At 38.3% G+C, this 14,598-nt stretch overlaps 1 pseudogene; it reads left to right on the top strand.

Annotated features, from left to right (window-relative positions):
* Window positions 1-3,285: 3,285 nt before the first annotated feature.
* LOC125121167 (60S ribosomal protein L32-like) lies at window positions 3,286-3,683 on the top strand (annotated as a pseudogene).
* The last annotated feature ends 10,915 nt before the right edge of the window (window positions 3,684-14,598 follow it).

The following is a 14,598-nucleotide window of genomic DNA, read 5'->3' as shown; positions in this document are numbered from 1 at the left end:
TCCTTCATCCTCATGGATGCTAGTCAGATTTGTTTCTGCTGCACCACAATCGCAACTCCTCAAGCTGGAATTTGAATCCTGGTTGACTGATTTCAGAGCATGTATCTTTTTACACATTTATTTGTTCAGTAGACAGGTGAGAGCAAGCAGCGGGGTAATTGACAAGAGGGTGAATAAAAAGTGTTCTTTATCCTATGGCCTATATTTAAACCTGGGCCATCAAGCAACATTTTCAAAGAAATGCTATTTATTTTCCCAATCTGCTCATGAAATGTTCTTGCTGCATACTCTTGGGATACTCTTTTAATTCTGTGAACCACTGTGGGTGGGCTGGACACATTAACAAGTCATAACATGAAATCATCCGTGACAGGTCTGTCTCTGGCCTGTCATCAGATTCCTAAGTGTCAGGGAAGTGGCTCAGTCTGTACTTCAGTTTATGGGCTGGGAATGTACTGGAAATACTCTGTGCCAATCATTTCAAGATAAAACTCTCTTAATTCCTTTTTAATAATGTAATTATCCCATTAGAGAAAAATTTACAATGCTAAATTCAAGTCAGTAATGGTGAATAGAATTTTTTTTTGGGGGGGATCTTTTTGTCTTTTTAGGGCCGTGTGTGCAGCAAATGGAGGTTCCCAGGCTAGGAGTCCATTCGGAGCTGTAGCTGCTGGCCTACCCAGAGCCACAGCAATACCAGATCCAAGCTGCATCTGTGACCTACACCACAGCTCATGGCAACACTGAATCCTTAACCCATTAAGCAAGGCCAGGAATCGAACCCACAACCTCATGGTTCCAAATCGGATTCATTTCCACTGTGCCACAATGGGAACTCTGGAGTCCTCATTTTTAAAAAATTTTTAATAGACAATTTTTTTAGAGCAGGTTTATGTTCATAGTGCAATTGAGTGGAAAGTACAGAGTTCCTATATACTTCCACCTCCACACATGAATAGCATCTCCTCTTATCAACATCTCTCATCAGAATTATACATTTGTGGAGTTCCCGTTGTGGCTCAGTGGTTAATGAACCCTGGCTAGCATCCATGAGGATGCAGGTTTGATCCCTGGCCTCACTCAGTGGGTTAAGGATCCAGTATCGCCATGAGCCGTGTTGTAGGTCGCAGACGTGGTTTGGATCTGGCATTGCTGCGGCTCTGGAGTGGGCCAGCGGCTACAGTTCCAATTGCACCCCTAGCCTGGGAACCTCCACATGCCTCGGGTGTGGCCCTAAAAAAAAAAAAAGACAAAAAAAAAGAATTATACATTTGCTACAATGGTTGAAATTATATTTATACGTCTTTATCACCAAGAGAACAGAATTTTTTTCCATGAAAGATCTAGATGTGTCATTTCAAATGACACAACCACATAACAGATAAACTCGTTGTGACTATTAAGACTAAGCACTATCAAATGTGAACTCAAGTTAGAGACACATATTTCCAGTAAGATATTCAGAAAGTTTTAGAAGATTTTGATATTTTTTTTTTTGGAGTGGAAGTAGCTTTATAATTTTTGTGATTTATTCCCCCTGGTTTTAAATCTACAGGGGCAAGAAAGAATGAATTGGCAGGGCTCCCATAAAACAAGGTCTATGTTCAGACTGACTCTAATCCTGACTAACCCTGAGCTATTCTCATTCTCATAAGGTAATCACAGTGAGAGAAAGCACTCTGTATGCTGTTCAACACAAGTTGGAAAAACAGAAATCAGAAATTTTGTTTGGAACCAGCAAAAAATGTGTTAGAAACAATAACAAAGAATTAATATTTATTGATTAAATAGCACTTATACTATGTGCCAGACACTGTGCTAAGTCCTTTGTGTATATGTTATCTCATTAAAACCTCGCAAGCATTCTATGAGATAGGTAGTATTATTTCTATCTTAAAAATGGATAAATAGAGGCTAAGTACTACACAGAAGGTTATGCCAGACTGGTAGATTGCAGGGCTGGATTTTAATCTCAAATGTATTAGGGTGGAGTAACTGGTTTAGTAATCCCCAAATTGTAGAAATGTAACAATATAAATGTGTTTCTTGCTGGGCAAGGTGCAGCATGGATGGTCCTCATCAGGTGGCTCTCTTTGCACCTCACCTCTAAGCAGTGACTCATGTACCCCTTCCATCTTGTGGCTTAAGCATGCTGTAGCCTCAAGATCTCCCATCATCAATCAGCCTGGAGTGATGGAAAGAGAGCATGGAAGATGGAATAGGATGCTTCAAGTCAGACCTGGAAGTAGTGATGTCACTTCTGCCCACATTCCATTGACTACAACTCAGTCACCTAAGAATCTGGGTTGCAAGGGAATCTGGAAAATGTGGTTTGACTCCATGTTCTGGAAGGAGAGACAAACTGTATATTGGTGAAGTCAAGAAATCTCTCCAGAGAAGGTTTGTCTGACTCAGGACCCTTAACTACTAGACTCCAATCTTCTCCCCTAATCTTTGACCAGAGAGAAACTACCAAGTCTCTCAGACTTAACACTAGATGGCATAAATCCATTTAGGAGTTTAAATAGTAAGAAGTACTGGCATAGTGCACCCATTGTGAGCCTGGGAACTAAAGCTGAATCTGATGACCTCCTTGGCACATTTCTAAATTTCTGCTTTTCCTTACATACAAATTAAAAATAATATTTATCTTCATGCATCTCACAGATTGCTATGAGAGTCAAAGGGGATAGTTTGTGTAAAAATACTTTGTAAAAGGTAAAATGATGCACAAATGTCAGTAGTTGTTGATGTTATTATTGTAACTTTCTAAGTGTCAGTGTGAGTGATACAGATAATAATCACTCTATAACACTGAAGAAGAAGGAATCCTGGTAAGTTGGACTGGTTAGGGAGTACTTTATGGGAAAGATGGAATTTGCATCTGATCTGGAGGGATGAATAATATTTACATAGTAAGAAAAATAAGGAAAAGGCATTCAAGGCAGGAAGTATTGCCTCACCAAACAAGTAGAAGCTGGAAGGAGCAGAGTACTTGTGAAACACTGAAAAAACTACTTGTCCTTGGAGGTTTCTGAGGTTGGGGTGGGCAGAGGCAAGTGAACTTCATGCTGCTGCCACCTCTGCCTCACTTCAGCTTAAAAGTTGAGACATTTCTCCATGGGCCCCTCTTATTTCTGAATGTCTTGCAAATAAGGCACAGATTGCACCTCGCTCCAGACTACCTTTTCAAGGATGGCAATAGCGTGTCCCTCAGAAGTAAAGGGCAGGCATGTCCATTATAAAAGATTTGGGGGAGGAGGCAGGCATCTGCAACTTGGGATCATGACTATTCTCAGATACCTCATGAAGTTCATGATCATCAAAAAGAAGACCAAGAAGTTCATCCAGTACAAATCTAATATGTCAAAGTAAGCATAACTGGCAGAAACCCAGAGACATTGACAATAGGATGCAGAGAAGATCCAAGTGCCATATCTTGATGCCCAGTATTGGTCATAGCTGCAATAAGAAAATGAAACACATGCTGTCTAGTGGCTTCTAGAAGTCTCTGGTCTATAGCATCAAAAAGCTGGAAGTGCTACTGATGTGCAGCAAATCTTACTGTGCTGTGATGGCTCATGTTTCCTCCAAGAACCTCAAAGCCACCATGGAAAGAATAGCCTCACTGGCCATGAGTCACCAATCCCAGTGCCAGGATGCACAGTGAAGAAAATGAATAGACAGCTCATGTGCAAGTTTTATTTGTGTTAAATAAAACCATAAAAATTCTGCAAAGAAAAAGGAAGATTCAGTACTATGTTTAAATGTGGGGACGACCAATGAACAGAACTCTGTCATGGAGGGCAGAAAAGTCACATGTAGATGGAAAATTATCTAGAATTCTAAGGCTGTGGTTTCTGAAACAGAATTGGTTCTACGTACAGGGCCCAAGAAACTTGGGATTTTTAAGAGATAGGGGCTCCATAAGAAAAATGAGATGAGGACTTACGGCAGTAAAGAAGTGAGGAAACCTGGCAGGCAAAAGTACTTAGTAGTCTAGCTGTAGCAGACAGTGCTAAGGTGCCAAAACAATTCAGTAAACAGGGTGTTCTAGGCTCATCTGACAATTTAGATACAAATAGGTATCACATGGTAATTAGCAAAGATGAGTACCTGACACTAATATGTGACAACACAAAATCATGAGCATTATACAATGTGGCAGGTGTGAGTTAGGTCTTTAGCACAGGAAGCAAGAATCCATTCATTCAACAAAGTGTACTGGCACTGCTGTAGGAGCTAGGGATAAAGCAGTGAATAAGAAAGACAAAAATCCCTGCCCTATTTTGCTCTAAATGAAGTTAAATCTGGCTCTGAGTCACCTAGGTCAAGAGAGGTGAGAAACTCAAGATTTGTTGGAGTTCCCGTCGTGGCTCAAGGGTTGGCAAACCCAACTAGCATCCATGAGGACATGGGTTCGATCTCTGGCCTGGCTCAGTGGGTTAAGGATCTGGCATTGCTGTGAGCTATGGTGTAGGTTGCAGATGTGGCTCAGATCCCAAGTTGCTGTGGCTGTGGTGTAGGCCGGCAGCTACAGCTCTGATTCAACCCCTAGCCTGGGAACCTCCATGTGCCACTGTGGCCCCAAAAGACCAAAAAAAAAAAAAAAAAGAAGAAGAAGAAAAGAAAAAAGAAACTCAAGATTTGTCATGTTTACGTTTAGGGGTAGAAAATGTATTAGGGGTATTTGTACCGTTCTAAGATCATACACACTAGAATATTCTGCCCTCTGGTCTTCAGACCACATTAGCTACCACTGTACTTGGGTGATCCAAGTCCTTATGGTCCCTTGTCTAGGCCACCCTAATATTTACAGGGCCTAGGACAAGCATACAATTAGAGGTTTATATAACATATGTTAAATATCTTAAAGTTATAAACCAAGCTGGAAAATTGTTGAATAAAATGGGTTCTATCATTCTGCTTTGACACATACAACTCTGTGAAATCTGATTTGAATTTAGAATTTGGGAACTTGGAGTTGTGAATGTGGCAGTGTGAGGAGAGGTGGCCCCTAGTCTAAGGTGCTTCCCTCTTTCTTCTTCCACCCCGGCTCTGTCCAGCACAATAAGGGAATGTCCATGCATCTGATGTATAGTCCAGCTGGCACATCCAAGTTCTGTTCACCAATCCCCCAACCCTTGCTAAAAAGGTCACATTTTTGGACATTATGCACACATGGGTATGGCTGACTTCAAACAGATAGATCCTGGAAAGGGTTTGGTGCAGGACTTGGAAGCATTTCAGGATCATTTGGGCTGAGATTCTGGGGTCTCAAATATGAAGAGCATGATCTAAAAGGGTGATGTATAGGCTTTAGGGGTACATGTCCCTTGCAGACTTCTTGCTCATATGGAGGGGTGTAGCCCATGGAGGGTAAAAGCAGGATCTTCTGAAGTGTGGGACCCATAAAATGAGTGGTCTGACATTCAGAACACAACCTTGGATCCAGTCTTTTTTTTTTTAAATTAATTTTACTGGAGCAGAGTTGACTTACAAAGTTGTATTAGTTTCAGGCACACAGCAAATTAAATCAGTCATATACATACACATACCCATTCCTTTTCAGATTCTTTTACCATATAGGTTATTACACAGTATTGAGTAGATTTCCCTGTGCTATACGGTAGGCTCTTGTTACCCATCTATTTTATACATAGTAGTATGTATATGTCAATCTCAACCCTCTAGTTTACCCCCCCACTTTGGTCTAGTCTTGAAGGTGATACAGCCAGATCAGTCCAGGTGACAAGAGATACCAGTGGTTGGGAGGAAAAGTGTGGGAGCTCATCTTGTCCATGTCTGCAGTGCTTACTGTCCTTGTGAGCGGGTGATTCCACTACTTCTGAGCAAATCTTGGGCCAGAGAACTAAAATTGAGTCTGAAATTTAGTAGCCACCCACATTGCCCCCTGAGATATAGCACACTGCCAAATCAGCCATCACCATCAGAGGCCCTGGATCCAGCTATTGCGGCAGAGTAGGGCACAGGTCCCTGACTCCCTTGAAATCCATAAATGCATCCCCTCTAAAGATGAGATGTTTCCCAAATGGCTTTCTCTTAAGTATTAACCCACTTCTTGTTCTCCCAATCCTTAGTGTCTTCTGCCACCTGGAACAATCTAGCTATATCACTTTCAAGTCTAGACTAAAAGTCATGTTTTGAGTGTAAGACAACTTTTAATTTTGGCCCTACAAAATTAATGCCATGAACTACTCCCGAAGGCAGACATGGTTGCTTTCTTTGGATGAGGGAGGCAGAAATACCTATAGCAGCCTGAACAAGATATAAATTAATATCTCAAACAGTTACCCTACCAAACATATATTATCTCATTCATTTCTTTATTACAGACTTAAGGAAGTAAAATATAAAATATAAATATATATAAAATATAAAATATACATTCCCTTTCTTATATTATCTTCCATCACAGTCTATCCCAAGAGGCTGGGTATAGTTCCCTGTGTTACACAGTAGGACCTCATTGCTTATTCATTCTAAATGAATAGTTTGCATCTACTAACCCCAAACTTCCAGTCCATCCCACTCCCTTCCCTTTCATTTTGCATTATTTTAGTTCCAAAAAGACACTAAAAAGATCAGAAAAAAAAAAAAACAGATAATCATCAAACATAAAATTTGGTTGATATCACTTGTAAATAAAATAGAATTGATTGTGAAATGCAATTTGGTGAGTTCTTACTGTTTGCTGTCCTCTTGTTTCCTTATACTTATCATCCAGCTCAGGGCAGAATATGTCTCCCTAAAGAGCGAGGCAGAAAAACTCCCCAGGTCTGGTTTTGTTGAGGATTTTAATTGTTAATTGTGAGTTTCAAGAATATACACCCAGGATGAAGAAGAAGGATTAAGTATACTGTAAACTTTTAAATCATGGAATGCAAAACTTTTTCTCCCATTGTTTTTATGCACAAACTCAGACAATATCAAATCCATATCCTAATTTTCTCCCTTAAAAAGGGAGTAGAGGAAGTAGGATACAGATGGGGGAAAGGAGTCAAGCATGGTACCATTTTATAAAGTCCTGCTCTTGGCTTGATCCTGTGAGGTACTCTGTAGCATAAATTATACCTCAGGGTTTATCCAGCCTTGAGGCAAAGGAACTGCACTTTCACATTCAGGCATCAATCAATCAATGGCTGTGGTTCCCCCAGAGCAATTCTGAATTTCTGCAAATACTGACCAAACAGCTTCTTTGGAAACAAAGCAAACAGAAGTTAGGAGACAGACAGCAGAACTGATAAAAAATGATCAGTGGGGCTATGAGTGATAGACCAACAGCAATGGCTATGCCAGTGACATTGACCATTTATTATGTAGTTTATAATTCTGTCACTGTATGTTGGCTTTTCTAATCAAGAGACAAAAGGTCCATTAACAACCAGTAGTAGTAGGAGGAAGAAATTCTAAGTGATTTGAATTGTTTGAGCAGTGGAAGGAATTAAAAAAAATCCCCTACTCAAAATTCTAGAGGAGTCAGATTGGCAGGATATGGTCATATATCCTTGTGTAGTGTAAAAAAAAAAAAAAAAAAAAACCTTTAAGCAATTGATCACTAAGTATATACCATTTCACCAGCCCTGTAGGGAAGGCAAAACATTTATCTGACTCAGTCCTTACCTCAAGATGCTTACACTATAGTTGGGTAAATACAATTCACATGCATGAAATAAGCACGAGCAACACCAACACTATGTAATTAAAGACTGTTGAGTTACGAGAAAAGAGAAATAGATTCCCTTTGGCTACACTTTTTTAGAGACTCAGTGTATGAGCAGTGAATAAGGTCAAATCAAGCCCATGCATGCAGTGATTCAATCAATCTGAGTGACGTCTTTGTGCCAGATGATAAGCAAGTTATGGCTAGAGAAACAGATCATAAGGCACTGTGATAAGCACAGTGATAAAGTCTATACTTTGGGGATTATTTGGGTGTTATTAGTATTTTTATTGTATTTTATTTTTTTATTTATTAGTATTTTTTAGTAGTAAGTTCAATTACTCTAATTCATTGAATCTAAGATGCCATGAATTGTTAAGATTTGCTAATATTTTATTTAGCATTAAGAAAGAGATAAACCCTGCCTGTTAAGCAATACAAGACATATCATGATTGCAGAAGTAGTACATGAAATAAATGTTCATTTTAGAGTTGATGAAATGGGGCTACAGGAGACATGGCTTTGGCTTAATTCTTTTCCCTGGCTATCCTTTGCTTTCAAAGGACAAACAGAAGAGTGCCCAATTTTTCCCTTCCTGTAGTTCTTAGTGTTGTTTCTGCACAGAGGAAAAATGATAACAGAAAGGCCTTGGTTTCTATCACTTTTAATTAGAACTAATTTGATAGGGAAATGAAGGCCAACAGTAGTATTTAAAATAGTAGTTAATATAGATTAGATGCTTAGTATGGATCTAGCACTGGACTAATTGCTTCTTACCCATTACTTAATTAATTCTTACCTAATTCACTAGGTAAAGGTATTAATATCTCTATTTTACTGATAAGTAAGCTGAGATTTAAAGAGGGTAAACAATTTGCCCGAGGTCACACAGCTGCTGAATGTCTGAGCTGAGGATGGAATGTGGGTCTGTCTGTCTGCCACTCAAGTTTAAATTTTTAACTACTATGCCCGTAGATGATTTGATAAGACCTGATTTCCGGTGAAGGAAAAGAATGAGGACATTTCATTTTACTCAGCATTTACCAGAAACATCTTTTCTCAAGGATCTTTTAGAAAGCAAACATGGTTATCCAGACTAAGAGAAGACAGAGTGACCTATCTTAAACTATGACCATGTTTCTGATGTCACGCTTGCATAACTAGTCTTTATACAGACTTTGCGAATTATACTGCTGGATAATGAATTTTAAATTGCATGTCTAAGTAGACTAAGAACTCTATAGTTAGTGGGTTATATTTAAGTGACCACAAAATAGATAAGGTGCACAATTAAAGAGTACATTTCTTCCAAACCCCTAATTTGTGTTAGAATATTCAATTACCATCCTCTATGTGCAGGCATGAATTTTGATCCAGTAGCAATGAAATCAAGCCCAGAGGTTTGCAGATTCAGAATTATTTATCATCCAGTATTACCTAACCCACATTTGAAAAAACTGTTTATGTTTACAGACAATTTGGGGTTATCTGAATTTAGTAGAGGTTGGCAATTAGCCTGATTAACCTGAGATAATAGGTGTAATTTTAGGATAGAAATGTCAGTTTCCTAGCTTCTTAATGTGTTTAGTCTGATCACCCTATAAACTGGACCAGCAATTCTCAAATTTTGGGGGTCTCAAGACCCTTTTACATTCTTAAAAGTACTAAGATCCCCAAAGAGATTTTGTTTATGTTGATTTTATCTATCACTATTTTCCATATTAGAAATTAAAATGGAGAAAACTTTAAACAATTTAATTCACTTAAAATAATAATTCTGTTACATGTTAACATATTTTATAAAAGAACTATATTTTCTAAAACAAAAAAATTTTGTTTCACATTTTTACAGAAGAGTGGCATTGTTTCACATTTAAGAGATCTCTCTAATGTCCGACTTAATAGAAGAGAGTTGAATCCTCCTATTCTGAATTCAGTCTTTTGTGATAATACACATCATGTGAACTCTGCAGAACTCCGTTATTTACTCACGAGAGAATGAAGGTTAACAACAACAAAAAAAAACCCACACAAATAACATTTTAGTATTATTATGAAAATAATCTTCACTTTATGAGTTTCCTGTAAAGGTACTAGAGACCTTGAAGGATCCCCAGATTATGCCCTAAGAACCACAGAACTGGAAAAATGGGTTACTCATGGTTCAAAGCTACAAAATAAAGAGATAAAACAAGATCAGATACTTTCTTTTTATTGTTGCTTTTTAGGGTCACACTCACCACATATGGAAGTTCCCAGGCTAAGGGTCAAATCAGAGCTGCAGTTGCTGGCCTACACCACAGCTCACAGCAACACCAGATCCCCGACCCACCGAGTGAGGCCAGGGGTCGAACCCACATCCTCATGGCTACTAGTCGGGTTCATAACCCGCTGTGCCACAACAGGAACTCCAAGATCAGACACTTTCTAATGACCAATATTCTTTACAAATTTTTGTCAACATATTTTCTTTTTTTATGGTGGTAAAATACATATTACACAAAATTTATCATTCTAACCATTTCTAAGTGTTTAGTTCAGTGGTATTAAATATTTTCACATTATTGTGAACAATTACTACCATTCATTTCCAGAATTTTCTGGTCTTCCCAAACTGAAACTTAGTACTCATTAAACAGTAACTCCCTACTTCCCCTTTCCCCAACACCTGTCAACCATATTAAAGCATGTGTCAGAATTTCATTTCTTTTTAAAGCTGAATAATAGTCCATTGTTTGTATATACCACATATTTAAAATCTCCATTCATTTATTGATATACATTTGGACTGTTTTCACATTTTGGCTATTGTGGATAATGCTGCTATGAGCATTGATGTACAAATATCTATTCATGTCTCTGCTTTCAGTTCTTTTGGGTATATACCCAGAAGTGGAATTGCTGAATCATATGATAGTTTTATGTTTAATTTTGTGAGGAACCAGCAAATAGTTTTCCTATGTCAGTATTTTAAACGCTATTCATTTCTTTTTTTCTTTTTTCTTTTTTTTGGTCTTTTTTTTGCCATTTCTTGGGCCGCTCCCGTGGCATATGGAAGTTTCCAGGCTAGGGGTCGAATCCAAGCTGTAGCCACCGGCCTACATTAGAGCCACAGCAACGCTGGATTCAAGCAACGTCTGCGACCTACACCACAGCTCACTGCAATACCAGATCCTTAACCCACTGAGCAAGGCCAGGGATCGAACCCACAACCTCATGGTTCCTAGTCAGATTCGTTAACCACTGAGCCAAGACAGGAATTCCAACTATTCATTTCCTGCTAAAAGTTTTAAAATAGATTGTTTGTAATGTATATATTTATTTTCATTAGATTTTGTCCAGTGACTAAAATTCCGTGGATCTGATATACAGTGTAAAGAATTATGAATTCTCTGGAAGATAGATTTCTCATAGCCCTTACTTTCAAGGAACTCTCAAACTAAATTAGAACATGTAAGTTAAATTCCACTAGTAAAAGAATAAAGAGAGAAGAAATAATATTTATTGGGCACTGAGCATGTTTCAGATACAGCTTTAGGTATTGGGGATACAAGCAGTGAACATGATGGAATCCTTTCCCTCAAAAATGAGCTAGAGTTTATCACAAATATTCTGAAATAGTGACCCTCAGATCATGAATGATCACTGTACCTTCAGGTGGTCTGGGAGCTGTTGGAAAAATTAACAGTAAATCATCATGACAGTGTCTATCCTTCAAGAGTGGTGAAACACAAATCAGCCTTGAGAGACAATCCCAGTAGCATGAATTTCCCACCCAAGAATTCAGAGGAGACAGATAAAATGTTAAATAGATATGCTTGCCAACAACCCAGAACTCCAAAGGCCAGAGAAGTTTGTAGAAGTTTTTCTAGAAAAAACAGAAGGAAGAGGAGAGAATAAAGAAAAGAGAAAACTTGTCAGAGGGAAGGAGTGGGCAGTGGTTCAGGATATGTTTATGCTCCCTTCTACCTTGAAGCCTGGTGGTCCTTAGGTACCTAAGCTGTGACTTACTCTCCAAGATCTGGGCAGCTGGGGAATAGAATGGGCTTAATGGACTGCCCACCTATCCTTCAAGGAGTTCTGTGGCTAAGTAGTATTGTGTTCACAGCAGAAATGGCATCTTTATTTGATAATTATGGTAATTATTCCTTCTTCTTCCCCCATTTTTCTTCAGTAACTTTCTTTTCTCCTCAAATTATCAATTGCCAATGTGCAATTGTATATTAGAGTGCAATGACTTTTTTTGGTGCACAGATTCTTCTATAAGTGCCCATCAAAATATCCTAGATCAAAATAGATTTGCCACAGAAGAAGTTTAAAGTAAAAAAATACCAATAATATTGATTTATATTTGTTTAAGTGCAAAGTCAACAGGATTTTATAATTTCCAGGAAGGTGAAAAAACAATCAAGTATGAAAACCAAGACTTCTGATTAGGCATTTTTCTGAACAGGTGAGAAACAGATACCAACACTCAAAAGATTCTATACTATGAAAAGATACCATTATGGGAGTTCCTGTCATGGAACAGTGGTTAATGAACCTGACTGGTAACCATGAGGTTGTGGGTTCGATCCCCGGCCTCACTCAGTGGGTTAAGGATCTGGCGTTGCTGTGAACTGTGGTGTAGATCACAGACGCAGCTCGGATCCCACGTTGCTGTGGCTCTGGCGTAGGCTGGTGGCTACAGCTCCGGTTAGACCCCTCTGCCTGGGAAGCTCCATGTGCCTTGGGTGCGGCCCCAGAAAAGACAAAAAGAAAAAGAAAAAAGAAAAGATACCACTATAAAACAATAAAGCACTACCTTCATTGTGACAGTTTATATACTCCAATGAAGGTCAGTCTTGAACCTGACCATAGGGAATGTAATGGAATGATACAGAAACCTCCAAAGGCCTAAAATACACATACAGAAATCCATAAATGAAGCTCTTGATTGCTTATTGTTTCTCCTGGAAGATACACTACTGTTACGCATAATAAAAAGGAGGAATCACTGATAGTAAAAAATGGTGCAAATCCCACTGCAGAGAAAAAAAGAGGATAGTATTGTATTAGAATAAAGGTAATAAAAAATGGTATTGGGGAAATAACTACTAAAAAAAATTAAGGTAAAGAACCCCAAAGAAAAAATTTTGAAATACATTCTATAGGACCAGTTAAGATTCATGACTGACAACATAGAATGTGAGCCCTTCACAGGTTATTGTCAGAGACTGTGCACTTCATTTTTTCCCATGTCTCCCTTAGGATGATGATTCTAAGTTTCTCAAATGGTCTATTTTGGCTATTCAGGGTCAGACTACAACTGCTAGCTATTCTGCTGGCTATAATGTCCACCAGCACAATATAAGAAGCCATTCTCAAAGACAACAGTAGAAAAGCAATTCGAACAATTCATAGTTAGAATCAATTGTGCCTTAACAAAGCACATGTGAGTTGGGTCCTTGGTGGCAGTGAGGACTCATTCATTCATTCATTCATTATTTCAACATTTGTTGGGTACCTGCTATGGGCAAGACACTGGGTATAGAGTGGCAAGCAAAATAAACTTTGGCCCTGTCCTTAGATCTGTTTTTGCTGTTTCAAATTTATTTATTAGTGTTGTAACAACACTGTTTTGGCCCTTGTGCCAATTGATAAAAATCATCTCTCAGTTCCACATCCACACTTAATACTCTTGTTTTGTGATGCTGAAACTGGGACCATGCAAATAATATTTCTACTTTGCCAGCTTCCCTCTTTTAGGTGCTTCTATAATAGGGAATGTCAAAGACTTAAAGACTTAAAGGTTTCCTGCTCTTTTCAGTGGCACTCTAGTCTCACTTCTACACCAGGGCTATGTTGTTCTGATCCAAGAGAAGTACACTTAGCTGTAAATCCAATTTAAGTCAATTTGTTTGACACTTGCAGAACCCGCCTCATCGCAGCCCCTAAAAGACTTCAGCCCAAGCTGGTCGGAGGTCTGGGTAACAGTTCTATTGGGCTCTTCTGAGCTAAGGTGCCCCAGGACCAGCTAGGCAACACTCCCTTCTCAAAAGTCTGGTACTCCATTTCTCAGGTCCCCTCTTCAAATCTTCTAAGTTTTAATTTTTCTAACCTCTTCCCTTTGTTCCCCAGTCACAAGGGTGGAAGCTCCTTCTTGCAATCTGTATCTTTATTTACAATCTTAGCGCTCTTTTCCCCTTTTCTATTCTTCAGTACTTAGTTAACGATTCTTTACCTCCCTTAGTTAAAAATAGGTGTATGTTTTCTGGATCTTGATTGGACCCTAACATTGTCTTAATTTGTTTCTTAAATTCTGTGATCTCTTTGAAAAATCTCATTTTATTGTTTTATCATTTTATAAGTTCTTATTTTATCATAAAATGCCAGCACAAAGAACTCTTTAACATTTTTTTCTATTCTTTGTGTTATGTTTTCCAGACTGCATTGTATGCTGTGTTCCTTTCCTTGTTGCTGTTTTGTTTTGTTTTGTTTTTCTGAGTACATTTGCATAGTTGCTATGTGTTTTCTTTCATTTCGCTCTTGCATAATATGGGCAACTCTTTTATAGACAAGTTTTGCTCTAACACAGTATAGGTAAAATTCCCTTGGCATCCTTCCTTCCTAACTGACATGTGTTTGTCTTTTGCTATAGTTCAGCTTGAGGATTCATATCAGGTAGAGATTTAGTGACACCTAAGAAATGAGAAATAAATATACTGTATTTTTTTATTATTGGATCACAGTAATTGTTACATAATGTAATCTTTCTCTATTGGGCTATGACTTTTTCTTTCTTTTTTTTTACTTCAATAAAACTTTTATTTTTTATTTTTAATTTTAATTTTTTATTACTCAAATGAATTTATCACATCTGCAGTTGTATAGTGATCATCACAATCTGATTTCACAGGATTTCCATCCCACA

This window comes from Phacochoerus africanus, chromosome 2 (assembly GCF_016906955.1).
Source record: "Phacochoerus africanus isolate WHEZ1 chromosome 2, ROS_Pafr_v1, whole genome shotgun sequence".
NCBI lineage: Eukaryota > Metazoa > Chordata > Mammalia > Artiodactyla > Suidae > Phacochoerus > Phacochoerus africanus.
This window is presented reverse-complemented; position numbering and strand designations above follow the sequence as displayed.